Here is a 20,150-nt window from a genome sequence, read left to right as displayed (position 1 = left end):
CATATTTTTCTTGAGTATATTGGTCATAGATATTTTTGTTTTATATATGATAACCATAATATTTGTATTTTCCATAGGTTCATTTCTGTTATCTACTTTTTTCCCTTATTGGTCTCTTCTATTGATTTGCCTATTAAAATTTTAATAAAAACTTTTTGGATCTTACATATAAAAAATAACTTAGACATAATTTGATTTAGGGTCATATGAAATATTTTCTTTAAGAGGTTTTGTTTTGTTTTCCCTGCTAGAAGGCAGTTAGCCTGGGGATAAATTACTTTAATTCACTTTGAGAAAAGGGATGATTGGAATCTGGTTTCATGTGGGGCTGGCCTATTTCTTGTTAACCTTTTTTCTCCTGAGTGAGCCTTTCAAAGATATCAGCTGGAAACCTTAGATGTTTACCATAGTCTCTTCTCTTTGAGGGCCTCAAACTTGAATTTTTTTACTCCAAGCCCTATTAGTCTAAAATTTTGCTTAGCTTCTCAGCCTCTCAGAGGCTGCCTACAAATCAGCCAATGCTTTGAAGGGAAAAGCAGAGCCAAGTGTCAGGCTTATATCTTTGTACTTCCCTTCTCTAAAAATCTTGCTCCCTTGATGGCTTCCCAGTGTTTTCCAACAGACCCTTTTTTTTTTTTTGGTTCGTATTTTATTCAGCTTTCCCAGTTTTTCTTGACAGTAGAAGTTAGTCCTGTACAAGTTAGTATGCCATCACTAGAATCAGAACCTCTTATCATGCTTTTCAAATTGTAATTTTTGATGTACATATTTTATCTTTACTATTAAGTGATAAACTCCTAGAAGACTGGTTGATCTTTTATTTATAACATCTTTCCCTACATATAGTATGTATATTACTGACTGGGTGAATTAATAAATTTTTATTGACAGTCTCCCAATTAAAAAAATATTAAACTCATTTTCTTTGAGTTAAAATTTTCCATAAAGTTGCTATTGAAGAGTTATCATGATAGGTGAATATAGACGCAGAAAAGTGAGCCAGCTAAACTACATCAAAGTTTTAAAATAATGTCAGAAAAGTCAGACACAGAAATTCTGAACACCTTTAACTCCCCAGGATTTATTCATCCTACACGAAATAGGTGTTCTGCTACTGACACTTTGATCTAGCATCCTCGTGTTGTCAGAGTTCAGAAGCCTTAAGGCCTCAAAGTGCTCCTCTGATTTTGATCCAAAACCATAATCACATTTTGATCCATTGCGGAAAAGAGGTCTAATCTCTAGAGTCCAACAGCAGCTATGGCACCAGAGGAACCATAAATACATAGACCAAAGGCCCAGTGAGGGGAAACAACTGATAAATGTGTTGCTGAAAATGTCTGTCCATTTCCTTCTTTCCCTTTGTTCAATGACTCGCTATAAGAATATTTATTTTTCCTTTTCTAGTCTTTTGAATTATGGTTTTTATTATTGCTACTTTTAAAAGAAGTATTTTAATGTTAGTGAAAGTGAAGTCACTTACTCACGTCGGACTCTTTGCGACTCCATGGACTGTAGCCCATCAGGCTTCTCCATCCATGGAGTTTTCCAGGCAAGAGTACTGAAGCGGGTTGCCATTTCCTTCTCCAGGGGATCGTCCCCACCCAGGGATCAAACCCAAGTCTCCTGCATTGCAGGCAGATGCTTTATCCTCTGAGCCACCAGGGAAGCTGCAAAGGTAGATGCAGACAGGGATATGAAAAGTATTGAAAAGAATACTTATTTCCAAAATAGGAGTGACAGGAGTGTGTGTGTGTGGTGGGGGGGAGAGGGGGGCGGGGTTGTGGGGGTGATATTTATGATGAAGAAGGTTGACAGCCTAGACAGGATGAAACCAGAACATCTTCCAAATTCCAGATTTAATTCTTACTGTGGAAAATGCATAATTATTGAATTAGCAACTGGATTTCAAGAAAATTGTTGAAGTGTTGTTCTCATTGCTACAGGAAATTCTTAAATGTGAGGTGCTTGTTCACAGGATTTAGCAAAGGTTATTTCAAAGTAAAGGCACCTCTGAAGTATTGCCTTTTTTTTTTTAATTAAAAAGGCATTCTAATACTCCAACAGATTGCAGTATTAGAATCTGATATATATGATGGAGCGTTTGGGAATTCAGAGTCTTCAAAACAAAAATTTTAATCTAAATTGAACAGTCCAGGAAAATGTGGACAGGGATAACACCAGTCAGAGTCCTGGAAACCTGAGCCAGGAGAGAGTTTGACAGTTGTGTTTAGATTAAATAGTTTTAAATCAGCTAACTGGATTATTTCATATGGTGGTTCCATAGATACCATGCCTGACTTTATCCAGGACAGACTCAACTAAATCCATCATCTTACCAGGGAAGAATATGATGATAAACACTTCTCTTTCAACTCATTAGTGAAATGGTTTTAGCAATATTTTATTGCTTGCCTAACTGAGGAATATAGTATTTTGATAATTAATTGGTAGCATTTCATTTATTTGTTTTTTTTTAAACATTTCATTTAAAGTAATCTTTATTTGCCCAATAGTTATTTACTGAGTGCACACATTGTTAGACTTGGGGGGATCATTAAATGAAAGATACTGACTATATTAATTAGAATGGTTTTGACTGCTGCTAAAGGAAAATCCCAAAATAATATGCAGTAGAGGTATTGCTTATTTCCAGGTAATTTCCACCATCCATGCTGTCATGGTCCAAACTGGCATTCATGTTCCCAGGACAAAGTAGAAGGGACAAAGTTTGGGTATCAGCTGTCCAGTTTTGAAAGCCTTTTAATTATCATTATTTTAGTTTTCATATTGAAAAATCAACTTTTTGCATGCAGTTTTGAGTTTTAGTACATATGTAGATTTGGGTAGCCACCACTGAAAACTCGGCCTCTGTGCACCGCTGCTGAATCGAATCTCAGAGACAGGTTTTTGGCCGAAGTAGAAAAGAACAGCTATACTGCTTTGCCAGGGAAAGTGGGTTCATGTCCCTCAAAAAGGTGTGTCTCAACTGGGAAGATTTGGTGAGGAGTTTTATAGCAATGGTTGAAGGGTGGAGCTGCTGATAAGAATCAGGGTGTGTGCAGGTAGCCTCAGGTGGTCTCTTGATGAGTTCTCTGGAATGAAGAATGCTAGTGTCTTCCATTCCGTGAGGGTTTTAGTTCTGTGAAAAGCTCAAAGATAAAGTTATGTGTATCCCTTGAGGAGGAAGTAGGACCCTGCCTCTAGGGTGCTTTACTGTTTCTTGACGTTGCTCCCTTTCTAGATTAGATTGTTTGAAAGGCTTCAGGGGGCCCCAAAGGGTCCTGCTCAGTTTCACCATCACAGATAAAATACAGAGTAATTCCATCAGCCCCCAAATTTCTTCATACTACCTCTTTGTAATCAACTTCCTCAACAAACAGCCCCTGGCAACTGCTGGCCTGTTCTCCATTTCTATAGTTTTGCCTTTTACAGAATGTCATATAAACAGAATTATATATCATAAAGGCATTCAAGTTTTTAGCTTTGGCTTCTTATATGTTATATGTTCAGTCACTCAGTCGTGTCTATTTGTGGCCCGATGGACTATAGCCCACCAGGTTCCTCTGTCCCTGAAATCTTCTAGGCAAGAATCCTGGAGTGGGTTACCATTTCCTACTCCAGGGAATCTTCCCAACTCAGGGATTAAACCCACGTCTCTTGCATCTCCTGCATTGGCAGGTGGATTCTTTACCACTTGCACAACCTAGGAAGCTCCTTTTTTGATATAGTATAATGTAACTGAAATCCATCCTATTGTGTGAATAATAGCTTATTCTTTTTATTACAGAGCAATAGCCCACTGTGTGGATATACTGCAATTAATCCTTTCACCCACTGAAGAATATTTTGGCTCTTTCCAGTTGAGGTGATTTTAAATAATATTAATATAAATATTCTCATGCATGTTTTTGTTCTGAATAAGTTTTCTTATTTAAATGCCTAGGTCATAAGGTAGTTACATGCTTAATATTATTAGAAATAGCCCAGGTGTTTCCGGTGTAGCTGTATCATTTTAGCTTTAGTCAGTGGGAGATAGAGTGGAATGTGTTTATGCCTTAAATGATATTAGAAAACTGTTAGCTATTCTTAAAGAAAGTATCAACCTCATGTTTATACACTATCCATGCTTACATGTCACTGACCAGAATTTAATATGCTTATTCCCATCTGCAAATGTATGTGACTATATTCCCAGTCAAAAATTAGAATCTTTGTCATTATGGGAGAATGGAAAAAGCATATATTAGGGGAAAGATAGCAATTTTTGAACCACTATCTATTTCCAAAAATTTGAAGGTCTGATAGGGGATATAGGCAAGGAAATCATGTGTTACACTGTTATATTGTAAATACTATGAGAGATTCATCTTTGTGAGTATAGTTTCCACAGTGGAGTGTCTGGAATCTCAAACACTTTGAGGATAGTCATGTAGATCCCAAAACTTTTGTGGTATTTTGAAAAACTTCACAGTAATGGTATATTTGCCTTTAATTAAACTTGCAAACTAGTGAAGCATTACATTTATTTTCTTTGGTTGGAATTTTGTCAGCTCAATTAGTAATTTTTGTTTTCTTATTCTTATTAAAAGTTTAGAATAGATGTAAAATTTCTCAGTTATTAAAAATGTAAAACAAATTGCTTTTACTTAATAAATGTAATGTAGTAGACAGTATCTTTCAAAACATGGGACCTTCATGTTGTTGGTAGATTTTATTAGTCTACATTGTTTGACAGCAAATAACAAAATAGCAAAAATACAATTTTGTGTTTAGACAATTTCTCAGAAGCTAAATAGAAAAGGGGGCATTTACTGACTCATGTAATCCTGAGAAACATACTGGAATGACATAATTTATGATTTTTTGAGGGTTCAAAAGTAACATCAACCAGAAAACTTTTATCTCTTTTCTTATATGCTGCTGCTGCTGCCAAGTCACTTCAGTCATGTCCGACTCTGTGCGACCCCATCCTTGGGATTCTTCAGGCAAGAACACTGGAGTGGGTTGCCATTTCCTGAAACATGGGCATTTTTTCTCATTAAAGAGGTGATAGCTATTGGCCAGATAGCCTGTTAGCATAACTTTGTAGTAACACCATTGTGAAGAGTTAATTTCATTCTCCCAGAATCTATGCATCAGACATGAGAAAGAGATCTGATGACTTCTTGGGATAGATATCCATACCAAACTAATTATCATGGCCAATGTGATACAGAACAAACTTTGGTCCATCATGGACTACTGACCTATTGTGGACTACAGGTCCATCCTGGACTACCTGTATGATCATGATCTGTTGCTGCTGCTGCTGCTGCTAAGTCACTTCAGTCGTGTCCGACTCTGTGCGACCCCATAGATAGAAGCCCACCAGGCTCCCCCTTCCCTGGGATCCTCCAGGCAAGAACACTGGAGTGGGTTGCCATTTCCTTCTTCAATGCATGAAAGTGAAAAGTGAAAGTGAAGTCGCTAGTCAGTCCTGTCCGACTCCTAGCGACCCTGTGGACTGCAGCCTATCAGGCTCCTCTGTCCATGGGATTTGCCAGGCTAGAGTACTGGAGTGGGGTGCCATCGCCTTCTCTGCATGGTTTGTTACTGGATGAATATACAAGGAAAAGAAAAGAATATGTGTTGGGAAAAGAAAAAGCACAGCTATCTAACCTTAATACAGTGGGCAATAAGAGAACCCAATATTATACCTGATGTAATTTGCTTATCTTTTCTTTTGGTTGAGTATTTTATTTTTTCTTCAGTTTCATTCTATATCATTCACAAGTTTTTCCTTCGAGAAGGATAACAGAGAAGTTCCTGAAATTATTACTTATAGTAAAATATTCTAAAGTTAACTTTCTTCTTTCTGCCAGGAGTTCTGAAATGTCACTTTGTGTTCCCAGATCAGGAATATTTTCTATCATTTGAGCCAGACAAGAAACCTCAACTTTATTTTAGCCATAGGTGGTATAGATCTGAAAGATCTTTACTATTTTTTTTTCTTCCTATCCCTTTGCCACATTCCAGCTGTGATATAGATAACCTAGCACCAGGCTTGAATACTAATTTGAAATATTATAGTTTCCTACCTTAAAAATGCCCCAGACTACTTTTATTTAAACTTCCAACAATTACTTAGTAAAAATTTGTTAAGTAAATGCATTTTAAATGAATAATAAATGTTGTCCATTCAGAACATCAAATATCAAAGACACTTTTGTCTTTTTTGAGATCTTACAATTTTCCTTCTATATATTGACATTCATGATGCATGTTTCATCTTAACTTTTTAAAAATTAATTAATTAATTTATTTTTGGCCATGCTTGGTCATTGTTGCTACACATGGGCTTTCTCTAATCGCAGCGAGAAGAAATTACTCTAATTTTAGTGCACAGGCTTCTCATTGCAGTGGCTTCTCTTGTTACGAAGCATGGACTTTCGGGTCCATAGGTATCAGTAGTTGTGGTGTACAGGCTTAGTTGACCCACGGAATGTGAAATCTTCCTGCATCAGGATTGAATCTGTGTCCCCTACATTGGCAGGTGGATTTTTAACCACTGGACCACAAGAGAAGTTCCATATTACATTATTACTGACTGTATTCCCCATGCTGAACACATTGATTCTGTAGATTGCCTTGGACAATATGGTCATGTAGTAATATTAATTCTTCCAATTCATTCTTCAAGTTAATCCATCAGTGTCTTATAGTTTTCTGAGTACAGGTCTTCTACCTCCTTAGATTTATTCCTGGGTATTTTATTTATTTTTTTTTATGCCATCCTAAGCTGGATGGATTTCATAACGTCTCTTTATGACAGCTTGTTGGTAGTATAAAGAATTGCAACAGATTTCTGTATATTAATTCCATATCCTGAAACTTTGCTGAATTCATTTATTAGCTCTGATTTTTTTGGTGGCAGTTTTAGGATTTTATGTGTGTAGTATTATGTCATCTGCAAATAGTGACAGTTTTACTTCTTTCAAATTTGGATTTATTTTATTTTTTTCTATACATTCCATATGTTGTTTTCATAATAAAGTTAAAATATTTTATGACAAGATATGAAGACTTACGTGGTCTGATATCTGATTGAATTGCTCATTTATCTCTTACTGCCACCTTCCACCTCTCACCCCCGTGGTTTTTCTCCAACCGTCTGTAGTAAACTTCTTTTAGATTCTTGAACTTGTGCCTTCTCTCTTCTCTTGATTTTCTGCATCAGACTGCTTCTTGTCTGCTTGTATTCTTCATACCCCTTTTACTCAGTTTGTTTCTGTTCATCTTATTGATATCAACTTAAATTCACTTTTATCAGAAAGCCTGGTTTGATAATCCCTTTGTCGAATCTGTTGTCTGTGATAAGATCTCCTCTGTCATCTTCTCCAAAGCACCTGTATTTTTTCTGTCTCAGCACTTATCCAATTGTTTGTGAAAGCATATTAACTTGTTTGTCTCTATCATTATACTATAAACTCTATAAAAGCAAAAACTATGTTGAATTTTTTCACCAATATGTCCCTCATCCCTAGTAAAGTGTTCAGTTTTAATTGATATTTCCTGTTCACTGTAATGTTAAACACCTTTTAATGTGTTTATTGGCCATTTTTACATCTTTTCTTGTGAGACACATGTTTAAATCATTTTAAAATCAAATGTTTGTCTTTTTATTATTTAGTTTTAAGAATTCGTATCTATTCAGAATGAGTCATTTGCAAGTATCTTTCCCTCTTTGCGGCTTGTATTTTCATTTTCTTAACAGGGTCTTTCCAAAAAAGTTTAAATTTGTGTCTCATTATTAATATTTTTCTTTTATGATTTTTATATACTAGGAAATCTTTATTAACCAAAAGTCATGATGATTTTATACTTTGTTTTCCTCAAAAATTGTTTGTTTCCTTTATCTTCAAAGCTTAAATCAATCATTCTTTTCAGGTTAATTTTTTTGTATGGTGTGAGGGAATAATTGAGATTTTTTTTTTCCATGTAGATATCCAGTTATTTCAATACCACATGTTGAAAAGACTGTTCTTTTTCCATTAAGTTACTGTGGCATCTCTGAAAATCAATTGATCAAATATATGAAAATCTTTTTTTGTGTTTGGACTCAATGGCCATAACTCATGAGAGCTGGTATGTAACGGAGAAGGAGAACCAACCATTAAAAAAGAATGTAAGATAACCACAGAGACTGAGAAGAGATATGTAAAATTATTAATATCTGATCTTGCAACTACCTCTCTCCTCTCCCTCTGCCCTATTCCCCATTCAAGGTAACTACTACACAGGACAGAAATGTTTCCCAGAGTAAGTAGGTTATTTAGGTCGTGAAACTTACTTAATCAAAGGAAAAATTGTGATTCCTTCATTAGATTTTCTTTGGAAATTGTAGACAACAGCTGACAATCAGGACAGGTACATATTATGATTTCTGCTTTCCCAGTCTGTTTCTTAGCCCTGCATAAGTCTTCAATTAGATGCATATTGCTACATTAGAAAATTTTCATTCAAGCTCAGTAGATAAGTATAGATGAAACCATCATGAGAAAAAGCATAATCAGGGTAATTCACATTCATGGTAACTCCTAAAGCTGAGAGTGAATGCATATGGAGAATAATAACAACAGACTAATTTGATCTACATGGATAAATAGGATAAAATGGATCCATATTTACCTACATTGGTTCCACATCTGATGTTATTTGAATTTACAGCTTACTTTGAAATGTCCTTTAAAGGTGTTATTTGCTCAATGAATACATTTAAAAATAGTACCAAAGCCTTGACTGGAGTCAAAGCTAGCAAATTTCAGACAATACAAGGGAAAAGATATTTTTATTGTACTGTATTGTGGACATATTTGTTTCATTTTCCAAAAATAACCCATACATTTTCAAATAAACATTGCTATTCTATAAGATACTGCTATCAAGAAGCCTCATCTTGTTTTAGATGAAAGCATCTTTATGTCTTGGTGGCTATCTCCTATATTAAAGATTTCCAAAAGGCATTGCTAACAGTGGTTCAAAATGCACTTCTTGAGATCTAACGTGATATAGTCATAACATGTGGTATATTCCTATAGATGTATTTGAACATTACTTGTACATATAATGGGCTTCCCAGGTGGCTCAGAGATTAAAGCATCTGCTTACAATGCGGGAGACCTGGGTTGAATCCCTGGGTTGGGAAGTTCCCCTGGAGAAGGAAATGGCAACCCACTCCAGTATTCTTGCCTGGAGAATCCCATGGATGGAGGAGCCTGGTGGGCTACAGTCCATGGGGTCGCAGAGTTGGACATAATGCAGTGACAGTTTTTATAACTGAATCATCATTTCCTTATACTTCTTATTCTTCTATATAACATATATTTTTGTTTACATTATTCTTTTGTTTATTTTCTTGTTCTGGGCCATCTGGTATTACTGGAAATTTTGATTTATGTTTCTAGTTCTTCAGTAAACTCCATAAAGATAAATACTACAGGCTACCCATTTCTGTATTTTCCAAAGCTCTAATGAAGTACCATGAATTTGGTTATATTCAGTGTATATTTGTTGAAATAATTTTTTATAGATATTAAAGATCAGGACTAATTCCTTAGTTATATACCAATTATATTATAGACGTTTCTCTCTAGTTACATTGCCAGGAACACAATCAAGCTTATGGCCTATCCAAGTCTCAGTAACAAGGAGACAGATTTGATGGTGTTGGATGATTAAAATGCTTAATGTTCAATTAGCCTTTTTGGATTAAGTCTAGTAAAGGAAAAGGCAGGTAATTTAAAGTTGTATTATGGAGAACATTATCTTAAGAGGGCAATTTGAAAAGGGCATTGATGGCTCAAAACTTAAAATATCCAAGGCATCATTTTGAAACTAAAATATCAGACAAAAAGACTATAAATATACTGAAAGTGAGTGGTACAGATTAGAAAACTGAAAAATGAAACTAAATTCAATATGAAGAATTTATTTAATCTAGCAGTAATAGGAAAAGGTGGACAATATAAATGACTCCTAAATCTACAGTAATATCCATTATAATAAGTTACCAACATGAGGAATGCTATGATACTAAATGTAATTTTCTTGAGTCATTACATTTCAAAGACATAGCACAATACCAAGTATATAAAAATGTGGATATATGAAATGTGAGCAAATTTCCCTCACAGGGAAGCAGAGGAAATTATGGCTCCTTGCGAAGTGTTACAAGAATGAAGTCAGTGTTAGGCAGTTGTAAAGCTGGGGGTGGCAGAGATGTAGGGTGTGTCTGTTAGGGTGTGTGTGAGTGAAGAGAGTGAGAGTCACTCAGTCGTGTCCCACTCTTTGCAACCCCATGGACTATAGCCCATCAGGCTCCCCTGTCGATGGAATTCACCAGATCAGAATACTAGCGTGAGATGTCATTCCCTTCTCCAGGGAATCTTCCTAAACCAGAGAATGAACCCAGGTCTCCTGCATTGCAGGCAGATTCTTTACTGTCTGAGCTACCAGAGAAAAATCTGCCCAAAAAGCAGATTTTATTTTTAACTTTTTTTTTTTTTTTTTGGTGAAGAGGCTATGCCATGTGACATGTGGGACCTTAGTTCCCAGACCAGGGATCAAACTTGTGTCCCCTGCAGTGGAAGCACCCCAGAGTCTTAACAATCAGATGATCAGGGAAGTTGTGTGTGTGTACCTAGCAGCAATTGAATGTATCCGCAGAATTCAAGAACCAACTCTGAACATGAATTTGGCGACGTTTGCCATCATCAGAAACAACTTGTTTTAAAAGATGTCTTCTGAATACAGTGCTGGTAAAGCAAGGGCCTCCCAAAATACAGTCACTTTAGGCTAACTTTTACACAGCTTCAGTTTGAAAACTTCCCACTCAGAGTTGCATCCTATCTCATAGAATGTGGGCTTTGAAGGGAGTCTGGGGTAGGGTCAGTAAGTCCAAATTTCTAGTTGGGTGAAACACTGAACAAGGGGATGGTCTGATCTATCTGAAAAGATGTCACACAAATCCACTCATTCTAAAAATCCACACTTTACTTCGGGACTCTTCTGAATATTCTCCTGAGATATAATCTGAAATTTCATTCATTGGTAATAGTTCTGTCCAATGGAGTCATAGAGTTTAACACTAATTTTGCACCTCCATTAACTTCTAAAATGTTTGAATTTAGTTCTCCTTTAAACATTCTATAAATCCAGATAAATGTTTTCAATTCCTGGTATGATATGACTTCCAGTTCCCAAGAGATCCTGGTTCTATCTCTTTCAAACAGATTCTTATTTGTCTGTATCTTCAAAGTGTTGTGACTCTCACTGTGATAGAAAAATAGACAAAATATTGGAATGTCTAATTCATGAAAGAAAAACTATATAAAGTGTCAAAAAATGCACAAAAATATTTACCTTCCATGATAATCAATTAAATGCTAATTAAAGCTTCAGTTCAGTTCAGTTCAGTTGCTCAGTCATGTCGGACTCTTTGAGACCCCATGAATCGCAGCATACCAAGCCTCTCTGTCCATCACCAACTCCCGGAGTTCACTCAAACTCACATCCATCGAGTCAGTGATGCAATCCAGCCATCTCATCTTCCATCATCCCCTTCTCCTCCTGCCCCTAACCCCTCCCAGCATCAGAGCCTTTTCCAATGAGTCAACTCTTCACATGAGGTGGCCAAAGTACTGGAGTTTCAGCTTCAGCATCATTCCTTCCAAAGAAATCCCAGGGCTGATCTCCTTTAGAATGGACTGGTTGGATCTCCTAGCAGTCCAAGTGACTCTCAAGGGTCTTCTCCAACACCACAGTTCAAAAGCATCAATTCTTCAGTGTTCAGCTTTCTTCACAGTCCAACTCTCACATCCATACATGACCACTGGAAAAACCATAGCCTTGACTAGACGGACCTTTGTTGGCAAAGTAATGTCTCTGCTTTTGAATATGCTATCTAGGTTGGTCATAACTCTCCTTCCAAGGTGTAAGCATCTTTTAATTTTATGGCTGCAATCACCATCTGCAGTGATTTTGGAGCCTCAAAAAATAAAGTCTGACACTGTTCCCACTGTTTCCCCATCTATTTAAAGCTAGTCACCCTTTTATGCATGGGTAAATTTGGCAAAGATGAAAAAAATACCAATTTTGACAAGGATGCAGGGAAGCAGACACCACTGTATGCTGGAGCAATAAAAGAAAAAGATCAGAGGAGTGTTCAAAAATTCAAACACAAACTTATTTATCATATAGAAAAAAATGACAATAGAGGAATGGTTAAATAGATTATGGCAAAATGTAGCAACTGAAAATGTTGTAGGATAATTTAGTGACATTGAGAAAATGTGATTTCTTACTAAGGAGCAAAACAGGCTATAAAATAGAACATTTTATATTTATGTAATTTATCTAGTATCTATAGAAAAGTACCAGAGAAATACCAAGCAGTATGATAATGAGTATCATACCTTTCTGTCTTTTCAATGTTTTTGACAGTGGAGATTTACTACTTGTCCAATTAGAAATCAAGTGAAAATGAGTTTTAAAACTATTTCAGAAGTGATCTGATTAATCCTGAACCTTGCTACTTGTTCTTAGACTCTCTTAGCATCTTGGGTCTTAATGACCTTTTAAAATTGCTACATCTTAGATTGTTCTAACGGAGAAGGCAATGGCACCCCACTCCAGTGCTCTTGCCTGGAAAATTCCATGGGCAGAGGAGCCTGGTAGGCTGCAGTCCGTGGGGTCGCTAAGAGTCGGACACGACTGAGCGACTTCACTTTCACTTTTCACTTTCATGCATTGCAGAAGGAAATGGCAACCCACTCCAGTGTTCTTGCCTGGAGAATCCCAGGGACAGGGGAGCCTGGAAGGCTGCCGTCTATGGAGTCGTACAGAGTCGGACACGACTGAAGTGACTTAGCAGCAGATTGTTCTAATGCCTCTAAATATTTTTTTATAAATACTATTGTTAAGTCATGCTCCTTTCTCTTTTGAACCTAAGTGCCTGGTTTTACGTTTGTTCCTTTCAAATGTGATTTGGTTTCATTGAACACATACTTTGGACTGTTAAATATATATATAGTTGTTGTTGTTTCTATTGCCCCATATTGAAGAGCCATCCGCACCTCTGCATGATCCACAGATGCATTTGCATGGTATTAATGTCCTCATCCAACTTTAACACCCTTTTATCCATCAAAGACTGTAGCATTGTATATGCCCTTTTTAACTAGAGATGAGACCTATTATAATCATTGTCACCAAAAGATATGTTGGACAAGTCATTTTAATTTGAAGCAAAACTGCCACCAAAGATGGAAGACCATTCTGAGTTTGTTTCATTGTAGGTGTTATACTTTGGGAGAAATTCAGGAATTTGTAGCAAAAGAATTTGGAGAGATTACAATGATTTCATAAGCATAGAAAATAGTATACTTGAAAAGTTTTACCAATGTTAGGTGCAAGAACTCTTAACAGTGCATGGTATAACATGCTACTGGTGTACACTATATTTGTGTTATTCAAGAATGTTAGCCATGGGATTAGGGTTAGTGAGAATCTTATTTTATCCTTGTCAAACATTTTAAGGTATTCTTATCACCAGTTACAACTGTTAAAAATTCCAACTTTTGTCATTTACCAATTAGGTGCTATAGTTTCTTGTCCTGAAAAGGAATTTCACATTGACCCAGAAGAAGGTAAACACTGGCAGATTCTCTTCTCTAATTATTTTGTTTTTAGAGCCTCAACTAATCTGCCTTGGTAGACAAACTAGGAAAATCTATATGCTTGCAAAGTATTTTTTTTTCTCAAGAAAATAGTTTCCCATTAAATGATAAAGAGTTTTAGAATGTGAAATACAATTGGTATTAGGAGAAAAAGGCTTCTATGTGGCTTATAGAAAGTAACATCAAAGGATAGAAAGTACTGGGAAGGGAATAGAAACACTGGGAATTGAAGAGACAGTTAGAGGGGCTTCTCTCCATGAGAGTATACCTGTGCCATTTTGGTGATGGACAACCCTTTTATGCCATATTTGGACATTTTCCCTTGAACAAGTTCACATGCCAATGTGAACAGAGAATGGGAGGAAGATATGAGAGAGATATTTGTCATTTTAAAACATTAAAACCAGCAGTTTCATTTTTTTTAAATTTTAACATATCATTGCAGCACCGAATAGATCTGAAGACCAAAGGAAAATTGAAAAGAGAGGCTAATCTTTGCAAAGGAAATAGGTGCCCCAAAAGATGAGATGATCAAAGGCAAGGATCAATCCCTATGATTTTAACCACAGATCATTAAGACGTTAAAGGTCATGTTTCTTCTACTGTTGGTAAAGTTACTTAGACATGTTCCTTACTTACTAGTTTCCCTTTTCACTTCCTCTGGAAAAGGAAATCATATCATCTTGTGGCATAATAGAATCTAAAACAACGTTTTGCTCCCTAGTTTATTTTGTCCGAGGTGTGGGTACTGACATCCATGTAAAGAAATTTTATTCTTAAGTGTTCCTGATAAGGATCGTCAACATAAATGAGTCATCCATATATCTGCACCAAATTGAGTGATTTTCTTAAAGGCTATATATCAACATGTCTATGAATATTATGGCAGAGACTGCTGAATGTCCTTTTTGTTCCCCTCTTGGGCACACAGTTAAACAAGTTGCCAGGTCATGTGATTGAGTCAGGCCAATAGAATGTGGATGGAATTATGTACACCACTTCTAGACTTGCCTGTAAAACAAGTTCCCCATACTTTCCCCATTGGCAGGCCCATACAGAGGTCTCTGAGTATGCAGTGGAGGGCATAGCCACATGATTGAAGGAGCCTGTGTGTCTCTCTCTGAGTAATTCTTGGAGACAAGCTTGTTAGAGCAGATCATCTATAAGGGACTCATGTTTTAGAAAGAAAAAAACGTTTTATTGTCACTGAAATTTGAGGGGTTTTGGTTATATTTATTAGCTTGCCCCAATTCGCCTCCCCAAGGCAGGAGGAGAAGGGGAAGACAGAGGATGAGATGGTTGGATGGCATCACTGACTCCGTGGACATGAGTTTGAGTTAGCTCTGGGAGTTGATGATGGACAGGAAAGCCTTGTGTGCTGCAGTCCATGGGGTTGCAAAGAGTCAGACATGACTAAGAAACTGAACTGAACTGATTAGCTTGTCCCAACTAGGTATTGATTCTGGGTCAAATTGCCTAGGTTCAAAATCTCATTCCATTTCTAACGAGGCAACCATGGACATATTAGTTATCTGTTATTCAATTTTCTCATATATGAAATTAAATTAAAGATTTCCTGAGAGCAGCCATGCCCATCAGAACAAGAACCAGCTTCCCCCACAGTCTCTCCTATCAGGATGCTTCCATAAGCTTCATGTCCTTATCCATCAGAGGGCAGACAGGATGAAAACCACAGTCACAAAAAACTAATCAAACTAATCACATGGATCACAGCCTTGTCTAACTCAATGAAACTATGAGCCATGCCATGCAGCACCACCCAAGACGGACGGGTCACGGTGGAGAGTTCTGACAAAATGTGGTCCACTGGAGAAGGGAATGGCAAACCACTTCAGTATTCTTGCCTTGAGAACCCCATAAACAGTATGAAAAGGCAAAAAGATATGACACTAAAAGATGAAATCCCCAGGTCAGTAGGTGCCCAATATGCTACTGGAGAAGAGTGGAGAAAGAAGTCCAGAAAGAATGAAGAGAGAGATCTAAAGCAAAAACAATGCCCAGTTGTGGTTGTGACTGGTGATGGAAGTAAAGTCCGATGCTATAAAGAACAATATTGCATATGAACCTGAACTGTTAGGTCCATGAATCAAAGTAAATTGGAAGTGGTCAAACAGGGGATGGCAAGAGTGAACATCGACATTTTAGGAATCAGTGAACTAAAATGGACTGGAATGGCAGAATTTAACTCAGATAACCATTATATCTACTACTGTGGGCAAGAATCCCTTAGAAGAAATGGAGTAGCTCTCATAGTCAACAAAAAAGAGTCTGAAATGCAGTCCTTAGATGCAATCTCAAAAACAACAGAATGATCTTGTTTGTTTCCAAGGCAAACCATTCAATATCACAGTAATCCAAGTCTATGCCCCAACCAGTAATGCTGAATAAGCTAAAGCTCAAAGGTTCTATGAAGACCTATAAGACCTTGTAGAACTAACAACCAAAAAATATGCCTTTTTCATTATAGGGGACTGGAATGCAAAAGTAGGAAGTCAAGAGATACCTGGAGTAACAGGCAAATTTGGCCTTGGAGTACAAAATGAAACAGGGCAAAGGCTAACAGAGTTTTGCCAAGAGAATGCACTGGTCATAGCAAACCAAACACCCTCTTCCAACAACACAAGAGAAGACTCTACACATGGTCAATACCAAAATCAGATTGATTATATTCTTTGCAGCCAAAGATGGAGAAGCTCTATACAGTCAGCAAAAATAATACCAGGAGCTGACTGTGGCTCAGATCATAAACTCCTTATCGCCAAATTCAGACTTAAATTGGAAATATGGGGGAAACCACTAGGCCATTCAGGTGTGACCTAAATCAAATCCCTTGAAGTCAAGGTTATTATTACTTTTTTCCCTGAAAGATTCTCATTTTAAGATCATATTCAAATATGGATCTCTTATAGCAGGGATTCTCAACCTCTGGGATCTAATGACTGATGATCTATGGTGGAGCTGATGTAAAAATAAAATCAATAAAGTGCATAATAAATGTAATGCACTTGAATCATCCTGAAACCATCCCCCCTCCCTAGTCTTCAAATGATCTTCCATAAATCTGGTCGCCGGTGTCAAAAAGGTTTGGGACTGCTATATAGGTTTGCTAAAGTACTCTAATTTGTAGCATGAGAAAATATCCATATATGATATTCAACTTCAAGACTGCTGAGTTTTGTAGAAAGGAAATAAAGGAGAATGGAAGAAACAAAAGAAAAGGAAGTAATGAAAGAGAGAGGGAAGAGAGAATGCAGCCTTCTCTATTTTAAGCAGCTTGTGTACTAACTCAACTTTGCTAACAGGTCTAACATAGCAAGATAAGCAATATACCTCAGCATCAGATAGTTAATGTTGACAAAGCAAATTTTGGAGGCTGACCAACATCTTTGCTTGCCATTGTCTATAGTAGTATCCCAGAAGTTTTTCTGCCTTGGATATTGAATCTCTCTCCCCCACTGCCACTCAGCATTTTTCCCCTCCTGACATATATTCTCTGGCTTTGTTCACCTCTCCTCATTTGTCTTGTCATAAAAGTAAACCAAACTGAAATATACCAGTAGTCCTCTGCCACTTAGTAAGCTTTATTCTAAGGCATGATGCTTATAAATAAAGCAATATGAAGCCAGTGGAAAATAAATCCTCACCAAATGCACAACTGTGCATTTACAGTTTCTTCTATAAATAGATGAAGATTACAGGTTTTTAAAGTGAATGAAAGACTATGGCAAAAATTGTGTGAACTCAGAAAAATGAGTGAAGCATAAAATATACTGTATGTAATAGAAATGGGTATTTACTCAGTAGCAATGACAACAAAGTCAAACACAGGGAAGTGATTGCTTTGTAGGTTAGATAACAAGAAACCATGAAATGCCCTGCTTTTAGTCCCTTTGGAGTTTCTTAGAAGAAACTGCTCACTAGGTAGGCAAATATTGGCTATTTATTTGTCAAGATGTTCTTCACTTTTATGAAAGTGAGCTTCTATTTTTCTGAAGTCAAGGCAGGAACAAAAGGAAACCTATCCATGGAAAAAGAGGAGCTTTTTACTCCATAAACAAATCTTGCCTATTCTGAAAAAAAAAAAAAAAAGGTAGAGAACAACAAAAATAATAGATGTATTCTGCAGTGTTACGATGCCCAAGGACAGTTCTGATTTGATGCCTTACCAATTTACATGGAATTTTACTCTAGTGGATTCTCTAAGATTCAGCAAAAATAAGCAATAGGACAATATGCTGTCTCTGAGCCATTTCAGAGCCTGGTGCATATATTTCAAAATTCTCCTCTTCTAACAATATCACATGAATGGGCTGTAAAACAAACAAACAAACAAACAAACAAAAAAAAACCTTTCAATCTTCATGGTGATTGAGTCTTGTGGGGCATTTGATTTACCATCCAGAGAGTACATAGACTCAAAGATCATGTATAGTACAGAGATGAGTGTGAAACCAAAGGGTAATATTTCACCTGCCATTGTAGATGTCTTATTTCATTAACCCAGGCAGCTGAACTGCTGCCAGAGATGAGGCTCTGGGGACAATTCAACAATAGGACCTGCCAGTTATACCAGGTAACCTCTGTATTCAACAGCCCTTAAGAGTATTAATGACTTCATCATCCTCAATAACAAAAGATGACACTGACTTTTATCCATCCATTCTTTAATCCTTGAATTTTATGACAATAGGACGTGGCCTATAGTTACCAACAAACATCGATGATAGAAAGTGTTAGTTGCTCAGTTGTGTCCAACTCCTTGTGACCACATGGACCAGGCTTCTCTGTTCATGGGATTTTCCAGGCAAGAATACTGGAATGGATAGCCATTCCCTTCTCCAGAGGATCTTCTGACCAAGGATCAAACCTGGCTCCTGTATTGCAGCAGATTCTTTACCATCTGAGCCTCCAGGGAAGCCCATATAAATAACAGAGTATTAACAATTACTGAGCTATTACTTCAGTTATACAAATATTTCTATAGTTCAGTGGAAGAATTATTTTGATCATGAGTAGAATCAACACTAATTGGAGCCTGTGGCTTCCAGGAATAGTCTTCCAATAAGTCAGTATGCATTTTCCAGCTACTATTCTCTGCTAAAACAAATTCAACATAATGGAGAAAGTACTAAAGAAAGAGACATGAGATTAAGTCTGCTGCTATTAGTCTGGTTTATAGCCACTGGCAAGTCGTTTCACCTCCACCAGTCAATTTCCTCAAATCCAAGATGCAGGAGTTGGATGGTTTGGTCTCTAAAGTCTGTTGCAGTTTTACAAGTCCAGACAATGTACAAAGGCTGGCACAGGCTCCTTCAGTCACAGGATCTATGTATACTATGAAAATGATGAGGTCTTGCCTTTTAAAACTGCAGTCAAGGAAAAAGCATTTTCCTCTCTTGGCCCTGGGACTATAAATTATTTATTGTGCTAAGACATGTAAACAACTGACACTGGGTAACAGAGTTTGTTCTTTGCATTTGACATGCCATATTAAACACTACTTTTTTTTTTTTAAATGAATCATCTGATTATATTTTCTTGCTTATTGAAATTAAACTGAGCTTATAATTAATGTCCAATTAACACCACCAGGTGAAGTACTTTAGTGTTTTTTGTTTTTGTTTTCTAAGGAAGTAATGAGTGATTCTCTTCTAGTGGCTTTATACTTCTGGAAAGGTCAGTGAGGTCCCCAGTTCAGACTCTTGTTCCCACGTGAGCTGATTCATTCCAAATCTTCAAGGAGCAATCTCCTTATACAATTTTCTCTTTTTCACAATGGTCACAGTTCTCTAGCCATATAATAAAAATCATGCAAATCAGAGTTTGCTTATGGTAAAGACAGGCTTATTTGAATAAGGGGACCAGTGTTCATTCACGTCAGTGTGAATGGAGCTTGATGCGATGTTTTTCAATGTGACTTTAGCTGAGCTGCAATCGGCAGAGCCTGTGATACAGATTGCTGTACTTCCAGGTCTGATTTGTGACTGCCGTGGCATATAATTGTGTCCTCAGTTCTGGATGTAGCAGCTTCTCTAGTTTTATTCTTTTGGCCAGCTGCTGATTGTGTTTTACATACTCTTAGCAATCAGTACACTTAATCTGGATCTTCTTTTTTCTTCAAGATTCAAATTGTAACCCAACAAATTTCAGATCAAGTCTAAACTAGATTTTCTGTAATTCATACACATCAGTGAGAAATACAGGTTTGCATGTATACCTTTGTATACACACAAACACACATAAATACACATATATACACAGAGACTCTGTGCATATATACAAAACATCCTTCCAAATTGTTTTTTCTTTGATAAATTTGATAACAATGTAAAATCATATATTTTAAAAGGTTTCTAACATTACTACCATAAAAATATAAGTAAATACTAATCATTAGACTAACTTAGAAAG

The sequence above is a fragment of the Ovis canadensis genome, chromosome 1 (assembly GCF_042477335.2).
Source record: "Ovis canadensis isolate MfBH-ARS-UI-01 breed Bighorn chromosome 1, ARS-UI_OviCan_v2, whole genome shotgun sequence".
Taxonomy (NCBI): Eukaryota; Metazoa; Chordata; class Mammalia; order Artiodactyla; family Bovidae; genus Ovis; species Ovis canadensis.
This window is presented reverse-complemented; position numbering follows the sequence as displayed.